This window comes from Aegilops tauschii, chromosome 6 (genome assembly GCF_002575655.3).
Source record: "Aegilops tauschii subsp. strangulata cultivar AL8/78 chromosome 6, Aet v6.0, whole genome shotgun sequence".
NCBI lineage: Eukaryota > Viridiplantae > Streptophyta > Magnoliopsida > Poales > Poaceae > Aegilops > Aegilops tauschii.
This window is the reverse complement of record NC_053040.3, coordinates 34909387-34924438: the sequence shown is the minus strand read 5'-3', so window position 1 is coordinate 34924438 and position 15052 is coordinate 34909387. Positions and strand designations below refer to the sequence as shown.

The following is a 15052-nucleotide window of genomic DNA, read 5'->3' as shown; positions in this document are numbered from 1 at the left end:
CGGATGGCTTAGCTTGATCCACGAGCATGTCTCCAACTGTTCCCGCCGGCTCTCCCTGGCGGATGAAATCCCTCTCCTCCCACTGACCAGTCGATGAAAACATGTTCAACCTCCATGGAGTCGGTGGCCATTCTGATTCCATCAAGCGGCGCGGGTCATTATCTTCATCCGCAAATAGTGGGTCTAGCGGCTTCTCTTTGTTGCCTTTCCCGATGGCTTGCTTTGGTGGCTTCTCAGGCTCCGGCACTGCAGGGACCACCAGCACCTCGTAGGCGGGTGACACGGCTGGATCAAAGGCAAGGTATATACCGCCCACCCGCCGCCAGGCCCAAGGAATAAATGTCCATTGCCGTGTCACTGGGTTGCACACGCAAAGCTCGGGGGTTCCCATGTTGCACAGGAGGAGGCCGTTGATGTGGTCCAGGACCGACCACCGCCAGCGCCGCCTCTCTTTGTCGTCATCGGGCAGGAAGTCAAGCATGGCGTCGATCATGGAGTTGGCGGAGGGACGGGCGAAGAGGTGTGGCCGACAGTAGTCGATGTAGTTGATGAAGAGGCCGTGCACCTTGTTCGTCGTGAGAAATCTCCGGATTGTGTTGGGCGCCAGCCACGAGGCTTTGCCGACGACGCACGGCCTGGTCGCGGAGAGGGCGGCGCTCCATGCAGGCAAGCAGCCGAGGACACGCGCGGCTTTCGTCACCATGGCCATGAGTGAATGCGTGCGTGGAGGCGATGGCGCGTTAGGTTAGGTTTCTACCAAGGGTGGGTCGGCGGCGCGTGGGTGTGGCTCCATCCGCTGTAATCCGTTACCAGCAATGCAACCGGAATCGACGGCCCTACAAGTCCACAGGGCCTACAAGTGCCAACAAACCCGCCTGGCTTGGCTTGATCGATGTTATCTCTCATCGTTAGATGAGATGCAGCCGGTAACTTACAAAGAAAAATACCAGTAAAAAAACTTACAAAGGAAAATAGGAAATAGAAGAGCTACATTATGTAGCCTGCGTATCAGGATAAGAGCAACCCTAGCAGATGCCGTATATCGCCTTCCCAGCAAACCGCCGTTTTATAGTACCAAGACAAAAAATCATCCGACAAGGTCCCGTAAAATGGTTCGTCCCTTAAATCTTTTTACGGGAAGCTGTATAATTCGGCCTGCCTCCACCATATGTCCAGTTTTTCCTTCTCCTTTTGCAGTTTTCTCTATCCCACGTGTGACTTGGCGGGAGGGAAATTTCAGAACCAACCGCTCCCATCGCAGCCTCCCGAGCACCAACTGCCACCGGCGCCACCGAGGGATCGGAGGGACCAGTGGCCGTGTTCGCCCTGCCTCAGGCGCGAGCAGTAGGAGCTCGGCAGCATCCACATCAGCTCGGGTGCGAGTAGCAAGAGCTCGGCCACATCCGCAGCAGCGCCCCGCCTAGGCCGCGGGCAGCAACAGGTCCAGAATCAACATTCATTAGTTCCTGGAGATGCCCTTCTCGTCATCAAGCGCATAAGAGCTAAGAAGAAATGGCCCGCCCGGAGTCGCCTAGGGTAGCGTAACCTCCCCGTTGCTCACGCGCATGCGTCGGCGGTTGGCCACATCCAGAATCAACAGTGTCCATTCCTCGACCTAGCCGCGATTTCCTTCCTCCGTACATGCAGGCGTAGGTAGCACGCTGCCGCTCGACAACAACTGCAATAGGGCGCCATTCGAGCACGAGCCACGGGCCGCCGCGCCCCCATTCCTGACGTGCTCATGGCTAGTTGCGTCGTTGGGGTCTTCACGGACCTTGTTGTAATCTTGCTTTTGATTTTAGGGTGTGTTGTGCTATTGTGTAGGGACCTTATTGTAAATTCAACTACTAAGTAGTAGGCTTCATATCTAACCCGAAACATTTTTTACGGGATCGGTTCCATCTGATGCCGTGCGCCGCAAAATCTGTTCTAGGGCAAGCCTTATGCTGCTTTTGCAGGACGTGTTTTTGCGATATCTGCTAGAGTTCCTCTAAGGATCTCAGCTTCATAGTGACCCATGCCTCGCATGCATGCTGCCTGTCCCTTGGATCATCCACAAATCATCCATGGGGCCTGCTATTAGCAAACACTAGTATATACTATATACTCACTCCGTCTTCTAATATAGGACATTTTCTGATACTAGTGTAATGTTGTTATGGGACGGAGGGAGTAGTACATTTGTATCCCTAATTTTTCCCCCCTTGTTTTCATAGCTGATACACTGAAAAATGCATTAGTGAAAAACTATAGTACTGGACAGTTGACATCCATAGGTATGTTTAGCAAATTAAAATTTGGCATACATATACCATTTTCACCTTCACTAAGTTGTATGTTGGCAAAAACATGTACCGAATCTAGGCATGATAAGCCATTGAGTCGCAGCTCCGAATGGGTAGAACAACACTTTTCTGTTGGGCAACCATACAAGGAAACAAAGTAAGCAAAATCATACTCCAGGTTGGAGTATGAAGCAACAGTACTTAGTTGGAGACTCTGGTTGCAAATATTTATTATTTGAAATAAGACCCACAGAGGGACAAAACAATGGGCCTTCTAGACATTATATGACCCGTTATTGAAATTTAATATCAACCATATATAGTTTGCTCGCACATAGACTAGTATATAGTACATAAGAAATGAACCTACACACATAAACCAGGAACAAAGCCACCTAATGGGAAAAAATCAGGGACAAGCCAAGTCTCAAACATGAAGACACCACTCTATTGCGGCTGACATTCTACCTAGCCAATGCCAATCTTTAAGATTTTTTTCCCAAAAGAGGGATAACTCTTGCAACTATATCATGCGATGCACACATCCATGCCATCTTTAAGATGGGCTCTGCTTATATTATCTCCTTCATTAAGCTCACCAACCATACACGGGCTATACACAAATGACTCGTATATTCCATCTGTATAGCTACGGTCGTAACTTTCTGCTCGTGAGTTGCCAAGATATTGAACCTTTGAGTTTTTCAAATGATAGGCCACCACTCCGAAGAGATCAGTCAAATAGACAACTTCCTTGTAAGGATGGAATCCTAGAATATCAAAGAAATTGGGGTATTCATCAGCATCAAATTTAACTGTAAAAAAGTCGTCATTGTCAGAATCCCAGTCAAATCTCTCTTTCCGCGAAGTTTTAGCAGCAACATGAGCAGCCTCATGATGAGTGTCACACACATCATGTACCATCCAAGGCGCATCCATTTGGCCATCATATCCACTCCATCCGTTCTTCACTTAATTCACTAAGGATCCAAACCCGTAGTTGGGACTCCTCAATTATTCCAAAGTACACACCTTTCTCTGATCTACCTAGATACGATTTTCCACATATTTTATTTTCACCGTATGATGGTGTTCTAATCACTTGGTATATACCATTTGACAATGAAAGCCTGAAAAAAAAAACATGGCAATTAAGATGCACATTAAATATAAAGCATTAACTAATTAAAACTCTAGCATCTAGCTGGATGATGCTAATACATAAGGAAATCCAAATTGTCGTTGTCTAATTTATGTAAGTGCCACGAGCAAGAAATTAGCTAGTGCATTGTTTTCTCACAATGAATATGACCATATTGTACGCCCATCTATGTTTCTAAATTTCTTCTTGAATGCAGTATCTAACTAATTCGTTTTCATGCCTTGGATAATATATTAGGACCATATTGTATGCCCACTAACTAATTTCTGGCTTTGATCAATATATATGCCCCCCCCCCCCCCCCCCCCCCTCCTGAAAATTCAAAATAAAAAACTAACTAATATAAGTAGCTTTCAGTTATAAAAATAGATCATTGTATATAGATACATACCTCAAAACAAAGAAACCTCGACAATGCACATAATTAAAGCGCTCCTTGATAATACACTGCATAGCGCTGGCGTGGCCCACAAGATAGCTCAGCTCGATCATTCAGCATGTCTCCAACAGTTCCCGCCGGCTCTCCCTGGCGGACGAAATCCCTCTCCTCCCATTGACCAGTCCTTGATGAAAACATGTTCAACCTCCATGTAGTGGGCGGCCATTCCGATTCCATCAAGCGGCGGCGCGTATCATTGTCTTCCTTCACAAATGGCGTCTCATTATATCACTGCTTCTTCCTTTGGATAGGTATGCTAGCTTGTTAGGCCCGCCAGATACCGCAGGGATCGTCAACAGCTCAAAGTGTGGCGACACAGTAGGATCAAATGCAAGGTACACGCCGGCACAAAAATCGTGCCGGGGCGGTACCCTTAAGATCCTCATCAAAGCCCATGAAGTCCGCGGTGATTCAAGTTCCATCAAGTGGCGCATGTCATTATCCCCTCGTCCTCAGATGACGGCGGGTCTAGCGACACTGCAGGATCAAACGCAACCGGTGCCTGCCGGGGCCAGGGTAGAATTGTCCACCGCCTCGTCGCCGGGTTAAGCACGCAGAGCTCGCCCGGTCCCATGTTGCAGAGGAGGAGGCCGTTGCTGTGGTCCAGGATCGACCTGTTAGGTTGATCTCTCTCCCGTTCGAGCCCAACGGGTCGAACGGGCCCCTGACTCGCGCCCTGATCGGGGGCGCCCAACCAAACCATGGTTGGTGGGCCCCTGTGACCCGCGCTATATAAACAGAGGTGGGGCCGGGGCGCTAATTACGAGGTTAATCGCTGCCACAATCCCCACCTACAATCCCTACCGATCTAGGGTTAGCGCGGTGCTCACGGGAAGCTCCACCACCTCGCCAACTCTCTGCCATCGCCGTGCTCCCTAGCACCACGATGGCCTCCAGCTCGAGTTCATCTACTGCTGCCTAAGGTAGGTTCACCGGATCTACTAGCCTACTCCGATCTAAAGAACTATCAATGGTATCAGCCAGATCGGGCTAGTCGATTTCGGTACAAAGAAACAAAAACAGAAAAAGAAAAGGAAATCCCCTCCCCCAAAAGAACCCTAACAGCAAAAAGAGGGCAAAGAAATCTCAAAGCAAAGTTGTGCCGCCGCTCCGGCCGCACCGTTCCTCTCGATCCCGAATCGCATCGGCACGCCGAGGATCCGGGACGAAGAACACTACCCCGCAAGGGGCAAAGGGCACCACCACCGAGCCGCTTGACGGCGGCGTGCTCTCCTTCGGGAGCTCGCGCGCGCCGGCAAGGGGGACGGGGGCGGCGCCGCCGCATCTGAGATCCGCACCTCTCTCTCTCTCTCTCTCTCTCTCTGTTGCTAGAAGAGGGAGGAGAGGGAAAGGGGAAAAGGAATGGACAGGCTCGCGCGGCGCGGTGCTGAACACCGTCGCCGGCGGCCGGCGCTCTCGCCAGTGGCGCTCGACGCCGTTGCCGGCGAAGTCCCGTGCGGGACGGAGACAGAGAGCGGGGCGCGTGAGGAGAGAAACAAAGAAAGGGAAAGGAGGCTCGGGCGTGGCGCGGTAGAACTGCTGCCGTCGCCGGCGGCTGTCCCGGGCGGCTGGGGAGCAGATTCTGCCTCCGCCGTTTTCGGGAGAGAGAGAGAAGAGATCGCGAGAATGGGGCGCTAGGGTTTTCGGTCGGGGGGCGCTGCACGGTTTTGATCGAGCGAACTGCGCGCGTGGCCGTCGGATCTACACGGACGGCCAGGATTGAAACCCTAGCCCCGCCCTGGGCCTTTTGGGCCGAAAGCGCTGGCCAGCTGAGCTACTGGGCCGGCAGCCGCGCGCGCGAGCCGAACAGGCCTTGAGAGGCTGGGCCGGTTTCGGCCAGGACAGGCGCGCACAGTGCGCGAGCAGGCCGTGGGCCGGGCGAGAGGGCAGGCCGTTGATGTGCTGCTCGTTTTCTTTTTGTTTTCTGTTTATTTTGTTATTTGTCCAGTTTTGGGCAAATTTCAAATAGTGTTTTCTATGCAAATTTTTTCCAACGAAAATTTTTGTTTAGTAAATAGCAAAGTAAACAGAAAATTTTTATAAGAATGAAAATTTTCAGAAAATAAATGTTCATGATTTTATAAAGAAAATTAAAAAAGTTCATGATTTCTTATTCGGTCAAAGAAAAGAGAAAAGTTTATGTAAAGAGTAAAAGTTCATGAATTTTTATTCATGATTTTCCGCTGCGTAAATAATTAATGCTCTTTTACAAAGAAAATAAAAGTTTACATAGTATTAAGTTTTTAAGAGCATGTTAAAGTGATTATTAAAATGAATATGATTGTGTTATTTTTATGACCAACGTTGTTAATAACATGATCATGTTTTATTTAAAGGTGCATTTATTTCTAATTTTTGCCCAACGGTAATATAGATTTAATTGCAATGACAATTATATGTTTAATTTGACCAACGTTAGATTAATACATATGATTGTTATATTGATGTCACTTAAATTGTAATTTCAGGAGGCTTTCATTTGATGAGTTGCCTAAAAGAAGTTCCGACACTCAGAGGTGACAACCACACTGAGTGGAGGAAGAAAGTTGAACTGGCGTTTGTTTGTGCTGATCTTGACTGGGTTGTGGAGAAACCACAGCCGGTCAGACCCACAGAGCCAGTAAGAGAGGCTACTGATGATGATGCTGCATGGGCTAAAAAGAAAGGGGACTATGCTCCTTTGGAGCAGTCCTACCTCATAGATAATCAAAAGTGGGTCAATGCAAATAAAAAATGCATGGCCTTTATAAAGAACACCATTGAGAGCGCCATTGTGGGCTCCATTGCAGAGTGCACTTCCGCAGGGGAGTTGCTCTCAAAGATAAAGAGCCAGTTCACTGGCTCTTCAAAGATATATGCCACCCAGGTGTTAGAGCAACTGGTGACAGAAAAATACACAGGTGGTAGTCATGGCATAAGAGAGCACATCCTCAGGATGAGCAATATGGCAGCAAAGCTCAAACCCATGGATGCGGATCTGGAGATCAAACCAGCGCTCCTGGTCCACCTTGTCATGGCTTCACTGCCGAAGGAGTTTTTAGCTTTTGTTGTGAACTATAATATGTCACCTGGAACATGGGACGTAGAAAAGACAATAGCAATGTGTGTTCAAGAAGAGGAGAGACTAAAAGCCTCACATGGTGGTACACTCAACTATGTGCATGGTCACAAAAGAAAGAATTACAATCAAAACAACAAAAGTTCTCCTTCAAAGCCACAAGGAAAAGTTTCCTATTAGCATCAGCGTCAGCAACAGCCTTTCTCAGTGGACAAAGACACTTGTCTCCACTGTAAGAAGACCGGGCATTACAAGAAAGACTGTCCTGTTTGGCTAAAGTCGATCATGGCAAAAAGAGGTAACAATATAGTTTCATTTGTCAATGAATCCCTGTATGCACAGTTTTTAAAATCCACTTGGTGGATTGACTCAGGAGCAACTGTTCATGTTGCAAATTCTTTACAGGGATTCCATTCGACGCGGACTACGCTAAGAAGCGAAAGACGCATTGAAGTGGCGAACGGAGTTGAAGCAGAAGTTGAAGCTGTCGGTGATATCTCCTTGGAGTTAGCTGATGGATTCAATCTTCTACTTAGAGATGTTTTATTTGTTCCATCATGTAATAGAAACTTAATAAGTGTTTCTTGCTTGGACAAAGATAATTATGAGTGTTATTTTGGACATGGCAAGTGTGCCATTTGGTTAAATAATGCTTATGTGGGTGATGCTTTACTACATGATGAGCTTTATTTGTTATCACTTCATGAAAAAGTTTATTCCGTTTGCAATGTGAAAGAACATGTTTCTGCGTCGAATAAAGAACAAAAGGAAAGGAAAAGAACATTTGACTCATCGAAATTATGGCACTGTCGCTTGGGCCATATTTCGAAGGGGAGAATAGAAAGATTAGTCAAAAGTGAAATTCTTCCTCCGTTAGAATTTTCAGACTTAGAACAATGCATAGATTGCATTAAAGGAAAGTACGTAAAACAAATCAAAAAAGGTGCTATCCATAGCACAAGCACACTAGAAATCATTCACACTGATATTTGTGGACCATTTCCGGTGAAAAGTGTGGATGGATATGACTCGTTCATAACATTCACAGATGATTACTCTCGCTATGGTTATATTTATCCAATCAAAGAAAGATCGGAAGCGTTGGATAAATTTAAAATATTCAAAGCTGAAGTTGAAAATCAGCACGATAAAAGAATAAAGATAGTAAGGTCCGACCATGGGGGAGAGTACTACGGTCGACACACTCCATATGGCCAAGTCCCTAGACCTTTTGCGAAGTTCTTGCAGGAGACTGGCATAGTAGCCCAGTATTCAATGCCGGGCGAGCCTCAGCAAAATGGAGTAGCTGAAAGGCGCAACCGTACCCTTATGGATATGGTGCGCAGCATGATGAGTTATTCCAACTTGCCATTGGGATTATGGATGGAGGCGCTTAAAACCGCCATTCACATTCTCAATAGAGTACCAAGCAAGTCGGTGCCCAAAACACCGTACGAGCTATGGACAGGAAGGATGCCCTCCCTACAACACTTCAGGGTGTGGGGGTGCCCTGCTGAGGCCAAAATGTTTAATCCAAACATTGCAAAGTTAGATCCCAAAACAGTAAGTTGCCACTTCATTGGCTATCCAGACAGATCAAAAGGTTTTCGTTTCTACTGCCCTGACAGATATACAAAGTTTGTAGAAACGAGACATGCAGTCTTCTTAGAGGACGAAATGATGAGGGGGAGCTTGGTAGCTCGGAAAATTGATCTTGAGGAGAAGAGGGTGCATGCACCTAATCCGATGATTCAGGAGCCATTTTTCTTACTACCAGTTGCAACTCCACCCATGACAGCTATGGGGGAAGACCCGGAACCTGTCCGTCAGGAGCCGACTGAACCCGTTGTTGAGCATGAAAGGGAGGTGCAACAGCAAAATTTAGAAGAAGTGCCAGAAGTTGAGGCACAAAATGTGCCAGAAACTGAGGCCCTTAGAAGGTCTACAAGACCAAGAAAGTCAGCTATTTCTACTGACTTTAAAGTTTATAACACAGAAATGGTTCATATGGAAAAAGATCCCACCTCATATGAAGAAGCCATGAGAAGTCCTCATTCATCGAAGTGGATGAAGGCAATGGAAGACGAGATGAAATCAATGAGTTCCAAAGATGTTTGGGACTTAGAGGAAATTCCCAAAGGAGCCAAAACAGTTGGCTGTAAATGGGTCTACAAAATTAAGTATGACTCTAAAGGGAATATAGAAAAGTATAAAGCACGACTCGTGGCAAAAGGATTTACACAAAGAGAAGGGATAGATTACAATGAGACATTTTCTCCAGTCTCATGTAAGGATTCCTTCAGAATCATAATGGCATTAGTTGCTCATTTTGATTTAGAGTTACATCAAATGGATGTTAAGACGGCATTTCTGAATGGTGATTTAAAAGAAAAGGCCTACATGAAACAACCCAAGGGTTTTATCATGGAAGGCAAGGAAAATATGGGATGCCGCCTGAAGAAATCCATTTATGGATTAAGACAAGCCTCTCGGCAGTGGTATCTAAAGTTTAATCAAACGATTAAAAGTTTTGGATTTAAAGAAAATATTGAGGATAATTGCATTTATGCAATGTTTAAAAATGGGAAATATATTTTCCTAATCTTGTATGTGGATGATATCCTGCTTGCTAGTAGTGATGTTAGTCTACTACAAGAAACAAAGAAATACTTATCCTCAAATTTTGACATAACAGATCTTGGTGAAGCATCATATGTTTTGGGCATAGAAATTCACCGAGATAGGAACAATGGAGTCTTAGGACTATCTCAGCAAGCATATTTAGAAAAGGTTCTTAAAAAGTATAATATGCATGCGAGTAAAGCCACACCTGCTCCAATAGTCAAGGGCGATAGTTTTGGGAAATTTCAATGTCCCAAGAACCAGTATGAGATCGATCAAATGAAAGCAGTACCATATGCTTCGGCAGTTGGCAGCTTACAGTATGCACAAGTGTGCACTCGCCCTGACTTAGCCTTTATCACCGGGGTACTCGGTAGATATCAAGAGAATCCAGGCCTAGAGCACTGGAAGATGGTAAAGAAAGCATTGCGTTATGCGCAAGGCACGAAGGACTACATGCTAATATACAGGAGAAGTGATTCCCTAGAGATAAAAGGGTATTCAGACGCAGATTTTGCGGGGGACAGAGATGATAGAAAATCCACATATTCACCCTCGCTGGGGGAGCTATTTCGTGGAAAAGCTCCAAACAGTCGATAGTTGCATCATCCACGATGTATGCAGAATTCATAGCATGTTTCGAAGCCACGAGGCAGGCGATATGGCTAAAGAAATTTGTACCCGACTTGAAAGTGGTAGATTGTATTCACAAACCACTAAAGATGTACTGCGACAACCAGCCCGCGGTATTTTACGCTCACAACAACAAGTCGAGTAATGCTGCCAAAACAATAGAGATAAGGTATTATGTTGTGAAAGATAAAATCCAGGATCAAACTATAAGTCTCGAGCATATAAGGACAAAAGATATGCTTGCGGATCCGCTAACGAAAGGCTTACCACCCAATGTGTTCAAGGAACACTTAGCCGGCATGGGTTTAAGGGAAAGCCTTATGATTCCTGGATAGGCCCAAAAGGAACAGAATTTGTTTCTGAACATAAAGTATGTTGTAGCTGTATGATTCTAACGGCAATTAAGCCGTGACGATGAAACATGCTCTGTGTACCAATATGTGATGAAACAGATAAACTAGAAAGTATAAAGTTAAAAGTAAAGTTGAGATCAAGGGGAAGAATGTTAGGTTGATCTCTCTCCCGTTCGAGCCCAACGGGTCGAACGGGCCCCTGACTCGCGCCCTGATCGGGGGGGCCCAACCAAACCATGGTTGGTGGGCCCCTGTGACCCGCGCTATATAAACAGAGGTGGAGGTCAGGGCGCTAATTACGAGGTTAATCGCTGCCACAATCCCCACCTACAATCCCTATCGATCTAGGGTTAGCGCGGTGCTCACGGGAAGCTCCACCACCTCGCCAACTCTCTGCCATCGCCGTGCTCCCTAGCACCACGATGGCCTCCAGCTCGAGTTCATCTACTGCTGCCTAAGGTAAGTTCACCGGATCTACTAGCCTACTCCGATCTACAGAACTATCACGACCACCACCTGCGCCGGTCGTTGTCGTCGGGCAGGAAGTCAAGCATGGGGTCGACCATGGAGTTGGAGGAGGGGCGGGCGAAGAGGTGCGGTCGGCAGTGGTCGATGTAGTTGATGAAGAGGCCGTGCACCTTTGTTCGTAGTGAGAAACCTGCGGCCTTGGTTGTGCGCCGGCCACCACGCTTTGCCGAGGACGCGCGGTCGGCCCGCGCTCATCGCAGGCAGGCGGCGGAGGACGTGGGCGGCTTTCGTCAACATGGCCATGGCCATGAGTGTGGTGGATGCGAGCGATGACTTTGCAAGGTCTTGACAGTCGGGCGGCGGCGCTGTAACCGAATATGCATCCGGAACGTCAATGCGCCGGCTGTGGGCTAGGTAAGTCAACAGGCCTGACCCCTGATGGATCAGTTGCTTGATGGGGGGAATGGCCCGTTGCCTAACAAAGCAATCTGGAGTTCCTCTGTAGTCTCTACAATCATGAATTCATGATCGCATATGGCATAACTTAAACACGCAAAATAGGGTTGTCACACAAAAGAGTAATCTAATCAACAAAAGAGAAAGAAACACATGCGGAATTGGATAAGAACACATGCAGACTTGAGTCGGACAAGTCAATAGTTAGGCCACATGTTGGAGGCAAAGCTTACTGAACCTACTGCGCGGGGCGGGAGATGAAGCACCTAGCCCATCGTCTTGGGTCTTGGCTGCATGCTGCCGGCTGCCTGGACTTCCAGAGAAGTGCGCATCTGAGCCTGCTGCCGCTGCCTGCCGTCTCCAATACATCTAGCACCAGGAAGTGGTATTGAACATGCGTACAATTCAACCAAAAATTATCACTGCAACCAGGAAGAATCTGAGGGTAAAGCACCTGCAGCGTGGAGGTTCGGCGCCTGTGTCTGGGCGGCGAGTGGGCGCGGCGGCCCGGGCGGCGCGTGGACAGGGCGGCCCGAGCACCTGGAGCGTGGGCGCGGCGGTCCGGCGGCGCGTGCAAACGGAGGCACAGGTCGAGGGCGGTGGCTGGCGGGGAGGATCTGGGGAAGAGGCGGGGCGAGGTGTGGGGCGGTGGCCAAAACTGCCCCGACGGCGTGGTCGCGAGAGGGCAGAGGGCAGCGACGTGTTCGTGAGGATGTTTTTTTTTTGACGGGACGTGTTCCTGAGGATGTTAAGCCAATAATGGCATGGTGGGCAAATAATTAACGTAATGGCATGGTGGGTAATTAAAGCATAAAATACGTTTAGTATGCTGAAAGGATGTAGACCATCAGATTGGAGGTTTCGACGGATAGGATGATTTGGTTCTCCCCCCTCTCGTGCTTTTATAGTGGTAGTAGATATTTTGAACTTTTTTAAAAATATTAATTGTCGAATATTCTTGCAAACGTGATTTTTTTTTTGAAAATACGAACAATGTTTTTAATGTTTCGTCCATTTTGAAAAAAAAAACATGAACAAAATTTGAAACTACATCATTTTTGGAAGACATGAACCTTTTATCAATACCCAAACATTTTTCAAATTTGTGTCCGACTTTTGAAAAAAGAAAATGTTTTGAACATTTCGAGTAATTTTATAAAATGTGTTTTTAATCGTGAACATTATTTTGAATCTATGAACATTTCACTAAAACAGGAATATATTTCAAATTTCAAATATTTTTTAAATACATGTTTTTTAAATGGCAAACAATTTTGGAATATTTCTGAATTTAAAATAAATCAGAAAGAGAAACTAAATTAATGTTCCAAACATTTTTCAAAAGGGAAAGACAATATTTTAATTCAAACATTTTTGAAAATTTGACAAAAAATAAAATTCTGAACTTTGTTAAAAAAGTTAATTATGAAATAATGTAAAAATAAAAATTAATTTATATCTAAAAAAAAACGGGCCGGTCTAGTCTTAAGCGCCCTGTTCGAATTCCGACTATCTACCGCCCAGGACGAGAAATAGGCTTTTGCAGCTACATGGGCTGGCAAATAAGTGGACTGGCTTCGCTGAGCCACAGCGTGTGCAGGCCGAGCACAAAATTCTGCATTGCTAAAAAAATAGACGAACGCACAAAAATTTAGTACCACATCAGATAGAAAAATAAATTTATACGGTGAACAAATGAAAAAATCGGTGAAAAACACCTGACACCACATCAGATTCTTATTACTAGACGCAGATTCTGTTACTAGTAGTTTGCTCTTCTTCTATACTACTAATAAAACATATACAGTGTTGAGATTTCACCGTTAAGTCAATTAGTACCGAGACGACCCAAACAGGAGCCCCGCGTCGCCCTCCCGCGGGCGACTCGGGTGCTAACCCTAGTCGCCCCCAAACTCCTCCTCCCCTGCCGCCTTCCTCCCCGCCGCCGCCGGCAAGCGTCGCCGGGCAAAGCCCGCGCGGCGTCGGCGGCGGCGGGCCTCTCAGTTTTTCATCACTCTTGTGCAGCTCGGGCGGTGCGGGGCGCTCGTGCCTGCAGGAAGTGTTGTGGTCGGCGCGGCGAGCTGACGGAGGCGCGCGGGCGGGTGCGAGCTCGTGGAGGTGCGCGGCGACGGGCGCGCGCGTGGCTCGTGGAGGCGCGGATGGGCGCGGCGAGCTGGCGTCGTCGGGCGCGCGTGGCTCACGGAGGCGTCGATCTGGGCGCGGCGAGCTGGCGCCGACGGAGGCGACGGGCGCGGGCGGGCTCGCGGCTGGACGCGACACGCAGGGGTGCTCGTCTGCAGGGGAGCGCGGCACGCGGTGCTGCGGCATGGTGCGGCTGCCAGATCCGGGGCGCCGCATGTGGATGGTGCTCTGCCGTCGCCCCTGCACGGATCTGCGGCGTGCCGGTCGCGGGTGGCGTGCGTCGGGCTCCGGGACGCCCGGATCTGGCGCGTAGGAGGCATGCTGGGCGGGAGAGCTCCGGGCAGCGCGGATCTAGACGTTGTGGCGCATGGTGACCGCGGCCGGTTCGCGACCGCGGGTGGTGCTGGGGCAGAGGCGCCCGGCCGCGGTTTGGATGCGGGGTGCAGGACCTGTTCTCGTGTCTGCAGGCCCGTCGTCGGGGAGGCTTGATGGTGGCCCTGCACAACGATGGCGCGCTTGTTGTGTGTGGGGTGCACAGCCCAGTGGAGTCAAGGGTCGACTTCGGCTGCTGCGTGGGAGTGGCTGTCCCGGGCGAAAGCCTGGCCGGTGCTGGCCGGCCGGCGGCGAGGGCGCCTGTGGGCGTCGCCATCCTCCTTGGAGGCGTCGTCGCGGGAATCTCACAGCCAGATCTTCCGGATCAAGTACTTCGGGTGAAAACCTAGATCCTGCTGCAGGGTCGGGCGGTGGCGTCGTCTTGAACGTCGTTCCCCTCTTTAGGGTGCCGTCTTCAAGACTTTGATCCCTGTAGTGCCTTCTTACGACTGGGCGTGCACGGTGGCTTCTGTGGCAACGATGACGGCGGTGAGCAATGTCGGAGGCGTGGCCCTGGTCGTGGTAGCCGGCTCTTCTTCTCCGGCGTGTCCGTGGGAGTGCCTCGACTGTCTGTTGTTGTGAAGTCGAAGCCGCGGTAGGAGACCGGTGGTATACGATGACGCGTGACAGGTGGTTCGTTCGGTAATCCTCCGTGACGCCACCCCTGCTCAGTTTCCTTAGTAGTCCACCGTCGGAGTCGGAGCTGCGATGCCTAGTGTGGTTTGTAAGGAGTGTTGTGCTGCAGCTACTAGAGGAGCTGTTTTTCTTTTGATCTTCGGATCCTTTGGTCCTAGGACCTTCACCACCTTGTTGTTTTCCGCTGCTTCCTGCTATTATCAATGAATGCCAGCAATGCTGGATCTTTCAAAAAAAAATTAGTACCAATCCCAACCATTTACTAGAATCGGTGTTTCATTTTTAAAGCATTACTATGTCATCGAGTATTTACAAGTCAATAAAAATTGCCTTATACCAAAATGGTAATGCAGTTACTACATATATAGTTGTACTAGCTAATAGCAATTAGTTGTACTAGCTAATAGCAATTGGCTCTATAAATCG

General features: G+C 48.2%; 1 long non-coding RNA gene across 1 annotated transcript; it reads left to right on the top strand.

The window, feature by feature from the left end:
- The first annotated feature begins 6266 nt into the window (after positions 1 to 6266).
- Positions 6267 to 8104, top strand: LOC120967328 (uncharacterized). Its single transcript, XR_005761131.3, has 2 exons — positions 6267 to 7242; positions 7350 to 8104. It is a non-coding gene; the product is annotated as an uncharacterized lncRNA (long non-coding RNA).
- The last annotated feature ends 6948 nt before the right edge of the window (positions 8105 to 15052 follow it).